Here is a 13577-nt window from a genome sequence, read left to right as displayed (position 1 = left end):
ATGCTCTTAATAACTATAGAACTTTCGAAAAATTCTAATTAATGTACATCTAGTCTCATTCCCATAAAAAGGGATCAATTATAAATTTATAGGTATAGGGTATCTGCAGAAAATGAGGAACGTTGTTTGCTATTATAATGACCCCAATGAAGCCAGCGTGGAGGAAACTTGATCTTACAGGGAAAAGGCTTTAGGAGACTGAAGGAGTCTGAGAAAGGTCTCTAAATTGACTTAATAGCATGTGAGCCTCCACTGCATTAAACATAATCCAGGTTTAATAAAGAAAATTTACTTAGTTAGAAATCAGTTCGATCAGTTGAAAGTCACCAATATTGTCATATACATCCCTATACTCCTTCTGTCTCATTTATTGCGCTCACTTTGTTAAATCGTAGCATCCTCTACTAAAATGAAGCTAGATTTTTTTGAGCAAAATTATTTATTGGGTACTAGGAATAATCCAGAAGAATTTCACTCAGAGAATTACTTGCAAGAAAGTGAGTGTGATAGTTTTTGTGTGAAGATTGATAAGAAAATGATGGGTATGTATATTAGGGCAAAGATGATAAGAAAAACATGAGTTTGTATATTAGGGGAAAGGTGATATGATAAGCCCACCCATTTATTTATTTATTTGCTATATTTTTTTTGTGTAGAATTTTAAGCCTTGCAAGTTTGCCTGTAATTCCCCATATATTCCAAGAGAGCTTACACCCTCCTATCCTCCTGCCCCAGTCTCCTGAGTGCTGGGATTACAAGTGTGCACAACTGTATTCATCTCTGATAAAACTTTATAATGCAGAAAACCTTGGCGTTGGGACACTGAGGCAAGGAAGGGTTCCACTGGGCAGATACACAGGGGAAAAAAAACACTCTAAGCAGTGTACATCATGTGCAAAAACCTTGGGCCTGAGATAATTAAACGGTTTGGGGATCATTACTAACTCCAGATAATTGGGGTGTAGGATACTTGTGGCAAATTGATAGGAGGTGAGGTAGTTAGGGGTCATTTCATGAAATATTGTCTTAGACAAATAAATACGGTTGAATCCCAACCCTGTTGGCAGCTGGCACGTATTAATTAAGGGAGGCAATGTATGCATCACCTGTCAGTATCGTCTGGCAAGTATTTCCAGTCCTCATCCTCGCCGTTTCCATGGTCTGGTTTGCAGCGTTTCCACCCGGTGATTTGCTTTGATCAGCTAAATGTGAGTGAGAAATATATGTTACTTTTGGCCAGAAGCTTTAAGATAATGTCCTGTTTTCTCTCTGCGGTGGCCCCTGGCAACGTTCCAGATAATAGCTATTCATCAACTTCAGTTATTCAGTCTGGATTCCCCAGGGCAAAAAAAAAAATGCTCAGTGGAGTTTGAAGAAGAGCTGCAATACTGGGGATACAAGGAGAGACAGATGGAGCGTAAGTTGGTGAGATTTCAGGTTGCCGTTGCATACCGCTTCTTCGTGATCAGTGGCAGAATTACAGTTCTGCATGATCATTCTGAAGGAAGTGTTGCAGACAGACGCAAACAAGCAGAGGAAAAGCCAATGTGCCTTGCAATGTGTGATTTGGCAGGAGCACAGGTCCCAGCTATAGTCAGTTCTGCTACTTATACCTCTATGGTCAAGCACTTACCTGGTATCTTCAAGGACATGGCGTTCACAGGATAGAAATATCTATTTGAATTAGCCAACCCTGGTATTCACTTATACAGTTATAGTATTCATTTATACATCTGGTGAAAAAAATGAATAAAAAACTCGTTGGAGAGAGAGAGAGAGAGAGAGAGAGAGAGAGAGAGAGAGAGAGAGAGAGAGAGAGAGAGAGAGTTGAATCACTAACCTCAGTAAGCTTCTGATTGCTTTCATGTCCCTGGGTTCTCTTGTACTCCAAATAAATGATTTTTTCCTTTAATTTTACAGACATTTCATCCCAGAATCTTTCCAGTAAGAGCAGTATCGGCATCGGATCATCCTCGCTCTGAAATATTTTATCTGTATTTCTGGTGAGAACCTACTCTCTTAAGAGCTTATCTTCTTATCCTTAACTATCACTAGTAACTATGATAGTATCATTTGATTTGAGGAATCACCATGAAAATTGAAACACATAATCCAGGAAACACTTTATGTGCTGTCTGAAGTACGTGGAATCCTCTTGACCGTCCATAATTACCATCAATCATGCTGGCACTTGCACTGCGTTCTTCTCGGGCTCTCATTTCTTAGTAAGCTTAAATGTGAGGGGCTCAATCTCCAACAGTGATTTCTACAGATGGCCTCTATACTTACCGAACGCTTTCTCCTAAGCCTCTCCACAGAAATACCTAATTTGAAGAAAATAAGACATGGAACCAGAGCTTGAACAAATCTGCCTTTCCATATCCTGGTGAGTCTTGTCTTAATATTGTGTCTAAATATTTATGTGGCTAACTGAAAAGTAGGATTTTATCGTAATAAGTGCTTGCTATGAATGACGTGCAGCATCTTGGAACGCCGTGTGAGATGATTTTAAGGAAATAAATCAGTTTTGCTGGCTCAAATGGGTACGGCGGGGTCCTATGGTGTGTGACTGTCAACTCCAAAGCCGACTAAATACCTGTTCGTTCAAACTCCTGGCTTGCAGCTCAGGGGTGCACCGCAAGGCGCTCTACCACATGAGGGCGCTCTCTCCATGAACTAGATATTAGATATTTTGTTAATTTTCCATTAATGTTCCTCTTGCTTATAAAAATACAAACTTCATCATTTTCGTGAAGAATTTCTAAATTGTTCACATAGGTTTCTGACCTCCAAATTCAAATAATTGAAGATATACTTCTTCTCAGTCAATTGTATACTTTGAAGAAATTGGAAAAGTTATAGATTCTGAGATAAAAATAACAAAGCATTCCAGAATGATCTGTGGTCAGGGAACTTGTTGGTAATGGCAAATATGACTGCGTGTTTTTTGTAAGTTATATAGCATAGGAAATGTGTAAAATTAGAAAAAAAAAACAATTATTTGGGAGAACACTGCCTCTATTGAAATCTAATTTTAAAAGCTAACTTAATAGAGACATGACATTTATTTGGATTTTACTCAATGAAATTTAGTATAACTCAGAGGACATGCCATAATCCCTCAAAGACTGTGCAAACTTCCGTCGGATTTCCACTGAAAAGGGCATGGACCTAATTTGTCACACAAGACATATTTCAAGGATTAATGTCTAGTACAAGGAAATTAGATACAAGAGAAATCAATAAAGCACTTAGCGGTGAGAAGAGGTACTTTGTCTGTTAGAGAGAGACAGCCAAAGAAACAAAGCCAGAATGGAAAGTCAGAAACCAAGCCAAGCCAAACCAAGCCACCGCCTGGAGGAGCTTCCCCCGGGGAATGGCACTGTCCGCCCACCCACACGGAAAAAGCCTGGCCACAGGCCAGCCACCCTTGTACCCAGAGGCCAAACTGAGCTGCAGTTTTACCAGTTATTTAGATGGCTTGCTAATTTCAGGGTTTTTTTTCCCCCATCTGTTTTCTACTTTTCATCTGCTTGGTGATGCAGGAATGTTCCTCAGAGGAGCATGGTTTCATTTTCAGCAGAACTTTTATTACAGCTCTGCAGACTTTTGATAGCAAAGCTTTGAGTATGAATAAATGCTGTCTGACATTGAAAACAAACCTTCAGACACTCGTTTAAATGAATAAATACTAAGCATTCGGGATCTCGGGAGGTTATAGGTGATGTGTAGTTAGAATGCTTTGTGGAGAGTCACCTGTATCTTTAAAATGACATCCAGAGACAAGACAAAAGCCCGGGAATATGACGAGAGTGAGCGCAGAGCAGAACGAGAGTGAGCTTAGAGCAGAGATGGGACAGAATTAAGAGTGTGTGGACCCCAACGTCAGCTTTAGACAACTTGTTATTGCTTCTGGACGAAAACATCCCAGTCCATATTATCATCTTCAGAGACGACAGTACAGACTGGGGAATTTTCAGTGATAATGTTTAATTGTTGGAGCTGAAGAATAATTTTCCCGAGGTAGCAAAACCCTCCCTGTAAATTAGCCAAAGAAAGAACAATCTTAAAAGAACTTGTCTAGATTAGTAACCTGAAGTATGTAGAATGTTTCTACAGAGTTTCAAGGGCATAAAGACTGAATTAACTATCTGTGGAACTGATCCCCTCATATAATTAAGCTGAAGCAATGAAATCTTTTATCCTGAGCAGAGCTGAGTTTAAAGCACAATGAAACCTCCGTGGAAACGACCTTGCGAGCTGAAGTGGTGCTCTGTGTTCCCTGCTCTGCCACCCTGAGCTGTGAAGGCTGACTCTGACAGTTCTGGAATCCCACTGGGCGCTTTGTCTTTATTCTCCCGGGATGGTAAGAACAGAGCCTGCTGATGTGAGTGAGGCAGTACATTATTTAGATGTATTTTAGGTGAATATTCCTCTTGCTTATGAAATTTAATAACACATTTGGAGGATATAGTGGAATTTCTGACATTTGCTTTCTGTGGCATTGGTCAGTGAGGAATAACTTTTCCTTTATGTAACTCCTGAAGCTCATGGTCCTTTCTCTTTGGTTTGGGAACTGCTCATTTCTTTGAGAAGGACATAGCTCACTTAGTTTTATGTCCCTTTAAAAACATCCTATGGTCAGTCTTTCACAGAAGGACATCCTCCAGAAAAATTTCACGACCTAATTACTTATATTCTAAAAACTTATTTCTGTTCCACTTTGTTGAAAAAAGTTGTGCAGTTCAGAACTAGAATAGTATAAAGAAGAAATCTGGTTGAAGCAAATGTAGTTGTTTCTGCTAACACACACACATGTATACACAGACATATATATGAGAGAATCAGGAAAAAAGTGATTTTCCCATAAATAGTCAATTACCTTATTTTACAAGTAGAAGAAAAGAATGATATTCTTTTCTTGGAGAAAAACCACACTGATATGTAAAACAACACAGGAATAACTAAAAGTCAGGCTTCCAGAAGCAACACTGAAAGACTTTGGGAATATATACAATTATCTATCTAGATTGCTAAAAGACAGAGAGAGAGAGAGAGAGAGAGAGAGAGAGAGAGAGAGAGGGAGGGAGGGAGGGAGGGAGGGAGGGAGGGAGAGAGAGAGAGAGAGAGAGAGAGAGAGAGAGAGAGAGAGAGAAGATATAATACCAGAGAAAGCCTGCTATTATTTCTTAATATACTGTCTCCTCTCCTATGCTTCACACAGGCTACTGGGAGAACACAGGTAAGTTGGGAAACTGTAGAGGATTGTTGGGTTTGAACTAGTGGAATGGGAGCAGGGACAAAAAATTCTTTGTGCAGTTTGTCCAACATTGACACTTAAGTGGATGTTTTTAGTTGTAGAGCCAGGGAGGAGCCTCACTCTTCCACACAGAGACAGGGCTGCTGGACAACATTCAGTCTTTTCCCCCAAACATGCCATTATCAACCCCAAAGTATGCTAGAAAAATGAACCATATGAAGAAGGCTGGTCTACCTAAAGAGGGTCCCTGTTCAAGTAAATGTTGGTTTTGCAGTCAAAAATTTGAGGTGCATCCTATTACAGGAACTGAATGAAAATATGGGTCTCCCAAATGACTACATGAAGGGACTGCATCAGGGTTATGGGAGGAAGATGTTTCAGATATTTGCACCTGAAAATTTAAAAATAATGTATTAGTGACTCAAAATATAAGTGACCAGTTTGACTGAATTTATTTGCTTACCTTCCAGGCTCCCCCAGGTACAGTGTGGTGTGTGATATAAAGTCTAAGGACCTTGCTTTCTCCATCATATTTTCAGGCTTATTTGCAGGCACTGGAGGCTCATTATACTTTCTATTTCCTGCCTATGACAGTCAAGAGTATTCTACCTCACTCTCCGTGATATCATATGTACTGAGATTCATGTGTTATATACATATGTATATGATCTAGTGTGAGGAAGAAATAACATTCAAAAGACATTAATATTTTGGGGATATCTCATGTCCATGTGATGATGATATAGTTACTACTGACTTATGTCTAAATGGGGTTCATCATCATACAAATTTATACAGAATCTTTATACCAAGACTAACGATCACATTATTCCCAACAAGTATATCCTTGTTATACTATTTTAGAATATTATGGTACATTTTATTATATTGCTTCTTATTTCAAATACATTATCTCAGTTTTTAACCCACAGTTTTAACAATGTAAAGCAGACTCTTCAATCTATGAAGAACCATTAAACATTGTATACCCAGTGTATGTTCTATATCTCCCACTACTAATGCAATTTCAGGCAACTCAGTCATTTGTGTTTTAGTTTACTCATCAATAAAATAATACAGAACATACAAAATTAGTGCTTATCTTAAACATAAGACTTTGAGAGTTTCTGTAGATGCATGAAAAATAGAAATTGTTACTTGATTTTAAAAATCTATCTCTCCTGAGGCAATATTAATTTGTTGTGTCTCTGTGTACATAAGTATACTGAACCTGGAAATTTTTTATCTGCTAATGAGCTAAGACAAAGATGAATATTATGCCCTCTTGAATCATATTTGTTACAAATTTTATTTTAAAACAAAATGATTCATTGAAGAAAAATATTCTTTTAAAAAATCTTGAATCAGTAACAATCAAATTTATCACTGGATTATTTGATATTATTTCATCTTGTATGTTAATCAAACAAACACCATTATTAAAATACTATCATTTCTACTTAAAAGATGTGGGAATAAAAGCACACCAATAAACAACAATTATCTTGGGTTATCCTGTTACTAAGTGTTGATCTTGAGATATTGAATGATGTAGTCTAACACCTCAAATTACTTTGTTTTTATTACAGAGGAGGTGCAAAATATAGAATTCCTTCACTACCATAGACTGGAAGATCCTGCAAATTTTCTTCTGGAGGTGCATGTTCAGAAGAATCATCATTGTCATAAATTTTATGGTTAATTAAATTATAAGGATAAAGGAGACAAATGAGAAATGAAGTGCGCTTGTGTTAATAGTGAGATTAGCATCCTGGCAGCCTTACTGGTTTCAAGTCATGAAGGGATATATGCGTGTGTGTGTGTGTGTGTGGTGTGTGTGTGTGTGTATCCAAAGACATTGCTACTCTTTATTGCTAACCTGATGATGGGCTAAATTTCTTTATATAACTTCTTGCTTACTCAGATGCCTTTGCATTGTATAGTCCTTGGGGGCATTTGGAGACCTCCTAAAATCTCTCATCTAGTGCTTTCTAGAAGTCAGCAGATGATGAAGGTGACATTTGAAAATATGAAAATAGGTGGTGAAGGACACTCTGAGGTCATATCTCTTCACCTACTTGAGCCTCTTTCTATTTCTCTGTTACCAAACCAACATATTCCACTGCAGTAGATCGCATTAGATAATGTAATGGCTGTTAAAATAATTATTTAATAGAAATTTCTTTTCCATATGAGAAAATTCACTAATTAACCCTGTATCTAAGATTTAGAGCGCCTATATACTAGCTTTAAGATCATGTCTAGACTCTTTGTACTTTTTATTATATTTTATAATAACTACATAGTTTTATTTGGAGGTGTATATTTATTTTGGTAGAGAAATATGATGTTTTTGTGCAGGTTGGAGCAAAGATACTGTGATAGTGGACACATCTAATTGGGTCACCACAGCAAGGACTGGTCAGCAGTTTGAAACAGAAGTGAAACATTCTGAGCTGCACCACTGGCCCTTTAACCAGTTATAAAAAAACAGGTAGCTCACTATTTCAAACAAGGGCAAACTTTCAAATAAGCAGGCAAAATTTAGCATTTATTATTTAATTTTGTATAGTCTTGTTTAGTTCTCAAGCTTGAATTTACCAATATTTATGTGATGTATTCTGTCTGGGCATAACTCAATCACAAATAAAGAGCATAGCAAGATGGCACACAGCCTTGGGGGTCAGGCAGGGGGATTATGAATTTGAGGCCAGGCTGGGCTGTATAGTGAAATACTGTTTTAAACAAACAAGCAAAAATTTACTTTCCAATTTTGTAACTATATACATTTAAAAATTAATGGTGAAATATATAATATTAAATTAACTAAAATTTTTGTACAGCAGTCACATGGTTACAAAAAGTTAGTAAATACTTAGGGGAATTAAGAAATGCATTTCAAATGCCATAGTAAAAATCAGTGCAAGTCTTATTTAAATGTTAAAATATTAAATGATTACCTCTGTGTTGATTAGATTCCAGGTTTTTGGGATATTTCCCCATTAAAACAATGACAAAAAGAGAGTGAGTTGTTTAATTTTTTAAAAAATGCTTTTAGAATGTTTAATAAAATAATTAATGATTGTCTTCAAAATAATTGTGGACTGTTGCAAGGAGGGCCTGCTTGTTTGTCCCGGCTGCCTGGCTAGCTTAGCCCCGAAATAACCACAAAGAAATTGCATTACTGCTTGACTCTAGCCTCTTGTTGGCTAACTCTCACATCTTGATTTAACCCATTTTTATTAATCTGTATATTGCCATGTGGCAGTGGCCTACCAGCAAAGATTCAGCATGTCTGACTCTGGTGGTGGCTCCATAGCATCTCTCTGACTTTGCCTTCTTCCTCTCAACATTCTGTTTAGTTTACCCCACCTACATAAGTTCTGCCCTATCAACAGGACCAAAACATTTCTTTATTAACCAATGAAAGCAACACAAAGACAGAAGGACCTCCTACACCAGTGGACAGACAGAACTATCTAGTTGCAATACCGAATTTCATGATTTACTTAAATTTATAGTATTCTCAATTAGATTATCCTTTATGATATCATACAAAAGAGCATTTTATAGAATCATTTTTAATTTCTGGCTTGGATTAAGATTTTTGCCTAACATACATGCACACACACATATAATTATATAAGGTACACACTTTTTTATTATATAGACACATTCTATTTTAATGTATACTAATCTATTTTGGGTCCTTCTTAGAAAAAATAGTTTTCCAGGATAATTTGCAAATCCTCAAATAAGGTCTATGATTATATCAGATTAATTTATCAACCCTCTAGTATTATATATTAAGTTTAAATTAAACACACATAAAATTTACAATCTCAAAACTCCATTATGTATTGGGAGTACCATTTATTAATTAAAATTAAAATATATTGCATCATTTACCCCTTTAGTCCTTTCCATACCCTACCCTGCTCTCTTTTAGATTCACATCTTCTTATTCTTTGTTTTATATACATGTACTTATATGTATATTCACACACATCTGTATATACGTGCACACATATGTATGTGTGTATATCTGTGTACATTTAAGAACAATCTTTTGAGTGTGTTTAGTGTTTCTTGCATGAAAGTGCCATTTAAATGCACAATAGCAAGAATGACCTAAGCAAGTGTACACACTAAGTTTACAATGGGTAACATTCTGAGTGGAACACAGTGGTGTTAGTTTACTTGGAAAAAGATTTAGCAGGCTTGATAGTAGATAGTTTCTTTTATTGTAAAAGCCCAAGTTGCTGTGGCAAGATGTTTTCATTAATAAAATTATAAATTTTGGGTAAATGGAGTATTTATATTTAAATATAAAAGACGACTAGTTATTTGCAATTATTGAATTTATAACATAATATACAATCTACCCATAATATCCCTGTTGTCTAGAATTCTTTTTATAAAGCAAGGAAACCCAGATTCTTTTATTTACTTACTGTTCCTTGCATCACCATATGAAAAACACATAAAACCCAGAAATTTCACTGTCAATTTCTATGAAGAAAAACACACAGAAACTATGTTAATTAAATCACTGCTTGGCCTATTAGCTCTAGCTTCTTATTGGCTAACTTTTACATCTTAATTTAACCCATCTCCATGAAATTGTGCATCCCCTCGAGTCATGGCCTACCAGCAATGTTTCAGCATGTCTGTCTCTGGTGGTGGCTCCATGGCTTCTCTTCGACTCTGCCTCCTTTCTCCCGGCATTCAGTTTAGTTTTCCCTGCCTAGCTCTGTTCACCTATATAGCTTGCTATAGGCCCACAGCAGTTCCTTTATTAACCAATGATATATTTACAGCATACAGAGGGGAATCCCACATCACATTCTGACCCCTCCAGAAGTCTAAAATATTTTTTTTAAAAATAAATACTTTTCATATGTAAATGGAATAAATTTCCGTGATAATTGGTAAAACAATTTATCAGTTACAAAATTTTTTGGCCCCCAAATTGATCAGTTCTGATGACTTTGTTTTGCCAAATAAAATGCTGTATGAAAATAAAATAATGCTATTAATTCACATTTATATTCTGTTCATATGTTAGGACACTAGATAGTCTTGAAATTGAGTAGTCAGTACAGCCACTAACAATTAAAAAATACTTCATGAGATCCCTGACACTTTGTGTTCTGAAATCATTTTCTTGTCTATATTTGTGTATTAAGTAATTCCTGTTCTCCTTAGATTGAAATAAACATACTGTTCTAAAGGATCTTAATTTTCAATCTCCATGTGGTAAGTCATTTTTTCTCCTGAAGAAAATGCCTAAAATACAGCAGACACAGTGCCTCAATTTTAATAGTGGTGCCTAGGGGCTGGAGAGATGGCTCAGAGGTTAAGAGCATTGTAGGCTCTTCCAAAGGTCCTGAGTTCAATTTCCAGCAACCACATGGTGGCTCACAACCATCTGTAATGGTGCCCTCTTCTGGTCTGCAGGCATACACACAGACAGAATATTGTATAATAAATAAATAAATAAATAAATAAATAAATAAATAAATAAATAAATATTAAAAAAATAATAGTGGTTCCTGGTTTCCAAGCTTCTAGATGGGCAGATGCTGCTGGATCTGAGCTGAGAATCAATACCACAGCTATCTAAACTCGTTATATTTGGCTTGTATCTGTTCTCTTCCCAGCGGTCATTTCCCTGATTTGTATCTATCTCAGGCCGTTTAATCCTTTTCTATTTTGGAATAGAATTATATCAAATCTAGACTGAAATTTAAGTAAAAGATTTAGAGGCAAACCCAATGTTTTTCTTTTTCCTACACAAAGTGGAGTGCATCCTTAGTAAAATTGTAGAGTTGGTTTTTTTCATTGGCAAATATTTTATTAACATCTGATTCATGTATTTGGCTTCTTGTCATTTTTATAATGGAAACAAGAAGAAAATGGTAGACTTAAAAGATCTTCAAATAATAGATAAAATAAGATCAGATGCAATTTTGCATGATTGCTCTGAGTTTTGTATTAGAAAAAAGGTAGTAATTGGGTAGATGCTATGCAGTGATTTAAGAGCTTAAAGCAAAGGTCCAGAAGTAAGGCCTGACATCATGATAGTGTTGCTATAAGCATGCTTAGAGACCATTAAATTCTTGAAAGATAGAAGTTTTTGCTCACCAGATTTATTGAAAATCAGATATATAACTTTAAAAAAAGGAACCAACGACAGCATTCAGTGTTTAGTCTTAGCAACTGACAAAATAGTCCCGGTCCAAGGGAAAATGTGTGGGGGAAAGCTTAGGGTCAGAAGGAAAGGGGGATCCCTCTAGAGTTTACAGTTAAGTCGGGACTGGTGAGGCTGCCACCAAGACTGTCTCCGGCTGGTAAGTGTTGTCATGTCTGTGAGGAAATCACAGGACTGATACTGATTGAACAGTAAAATACAGAAATTGAACCTGCTGTAGCTGCGCAGTAGTCACTTCTCTCCTACCATGTGGGCCCAGTGCCTTTATCTGCTGAGGTGTCTCGCTGTCCCTAACACTGCACATGGAGTCTGTGAAGTATTTTTGGTCTTTAAATAGCTGTTCTTCATTAGGCACATCCTTTAATCAGAGCACTCCAAAAGCAGAAGATGCAGAATAGCTCTGGAAAATGGCTGGGATGGGAATGGTGTCCTACTGCTTCTTCCTTGAGGATTGTTATAGGAAAAGATTAGTAAGTAGCTGCAGAAGGAGGAATATGATGTAGTTTTCAGTCTTACCATCACATTGAGGAACAAGAAAGGATGGCTTTGAGCAGGTATGTGTGTGTGTGTGTGTGTGTGTATGTGTGTATACATGCGTGTGTATTCACACATTTATCTATCTATCTATCTATCTATCTATGTATCTATCCATCTATCTATCATTTATCTATCATCTGTTATCTATTTATTTATGCATTGTTTATCTATATATCTTCTATCAATCTATCCATCCAGTCACCCATCCTCTTGGATTGTTCATAATATATTTTGATTTCCATATAACGAATGAACTTTTTCATTTTAAGTAGGAGGAACTTTCCTGTTTATAAATGGAAAGAGTTTTTTTTTTAACAGATATTTTGCTTCCAATAAAATCTTCAAGTGTTTGGGTTTCTTTATTTGAATTGAGGAAGTAACACAAATTTGCATTTTTGAAGGTTAAGGAGCCTAACTGCCCCACCTCCTATACTAAGTAATACTTTCCCACTAACTTCAATACAGGAAGTACTACCAATTCTACTTGGAAACTGATGTCTAAACACAACCCAGTCTATTTGCTTATTAGTGTAGTGGCTGAAGACCACCGCAATGTCTAATTCAACTGCGGGAATATTTTAGAGCTTTACATATTTTTTATTCATTTATTTAATTTTATTCTTTATTTATTTAATTTATTTAATTTATTCTTTATTTAATTGTGTTGTGTACGGGCATGGGCACATGTGCCACAGCTTGTGTGGGAAGGTCGCAAAGACGATGCGCAGTAGTCACTTCTCTCCTACCATGTGGGCCCAGTGCCTTTATCTGCTGAGGTGTCTCGCTGTCCCTAACACTGCACATGGAGTCTGTGAAGTATTTTTGGTCTTTAAATAGCTGTTCTTCATTAGGCACATCCTTTAATCAGAGCACTCCAAAAGCAGAAGCAGGGGGATTTCTGTGAATTTGAGACCAACATGGTCTACATAGAAATTTCCAGGAAAGCTACATAAGGAGACTCTGTCTTAAAACTTATTCTTTATATGGCACATGAGATATTCAAATCACCAGAGTTCATCCCAGCAAAAGTCTTATGCTTTTTATTTATTAGGTATAGTAATAAGAGAAGTCATTAATATTTCCACCCAGTTATCCCAGAAATAATATGTTTTGCTCGGGAAGAGTAAAAGAACACTATATGCTTTTCACTGAATAAGAGGCTACAAGTCATATATATGTGATATATATATTATAAGACAGAAGTTCATGTTTTAGGAATGTTAATATCCTGATTAATGTCATAATTGAGTTGTTACTTGCTATTTCATTATGCTGATTAGCTAGACACACCTCTGGTGGGCTTTATGGTAAGGTCTAGGAAGCTTTTGGTCATGGATGTCTTATTGTTCTTGCTTTTCTATAGTCTAATTCTTGGAAAAGAGGCAATATTTTTAAAAATCTTTTATAACATTTTATAAGACTATTACCAAAGACAAAGTAATCTCCATGTAGCACATAAACCAATTTCTGTGAGAACAAAATGATGATCTTACAAAAATAGGAATCACTGAAGAACTGTATTGATTCCCTTAGGTTTGTCTTATTAATGATCAAATATTATTCACT

Source organism: Alexandromys fortis, unplaced genomic scaffold, assembly GCF_014885135.2.
Source record: "Alexandromys fortis isolate MF-2015 unplaced genomic scaffold, M_Fortis_MF-2015_v1.1 scaffold_0, whole genome shotgun sequence".
Lineage (NCBI taxonomy): Eukaryota > Metazoa > Chordata > Mammalia > Rodentia > Cricetidae > Alexandromys > Alexandromys fortis.
Note: the sequence above shows the minus strand (reverse complement) of the source record.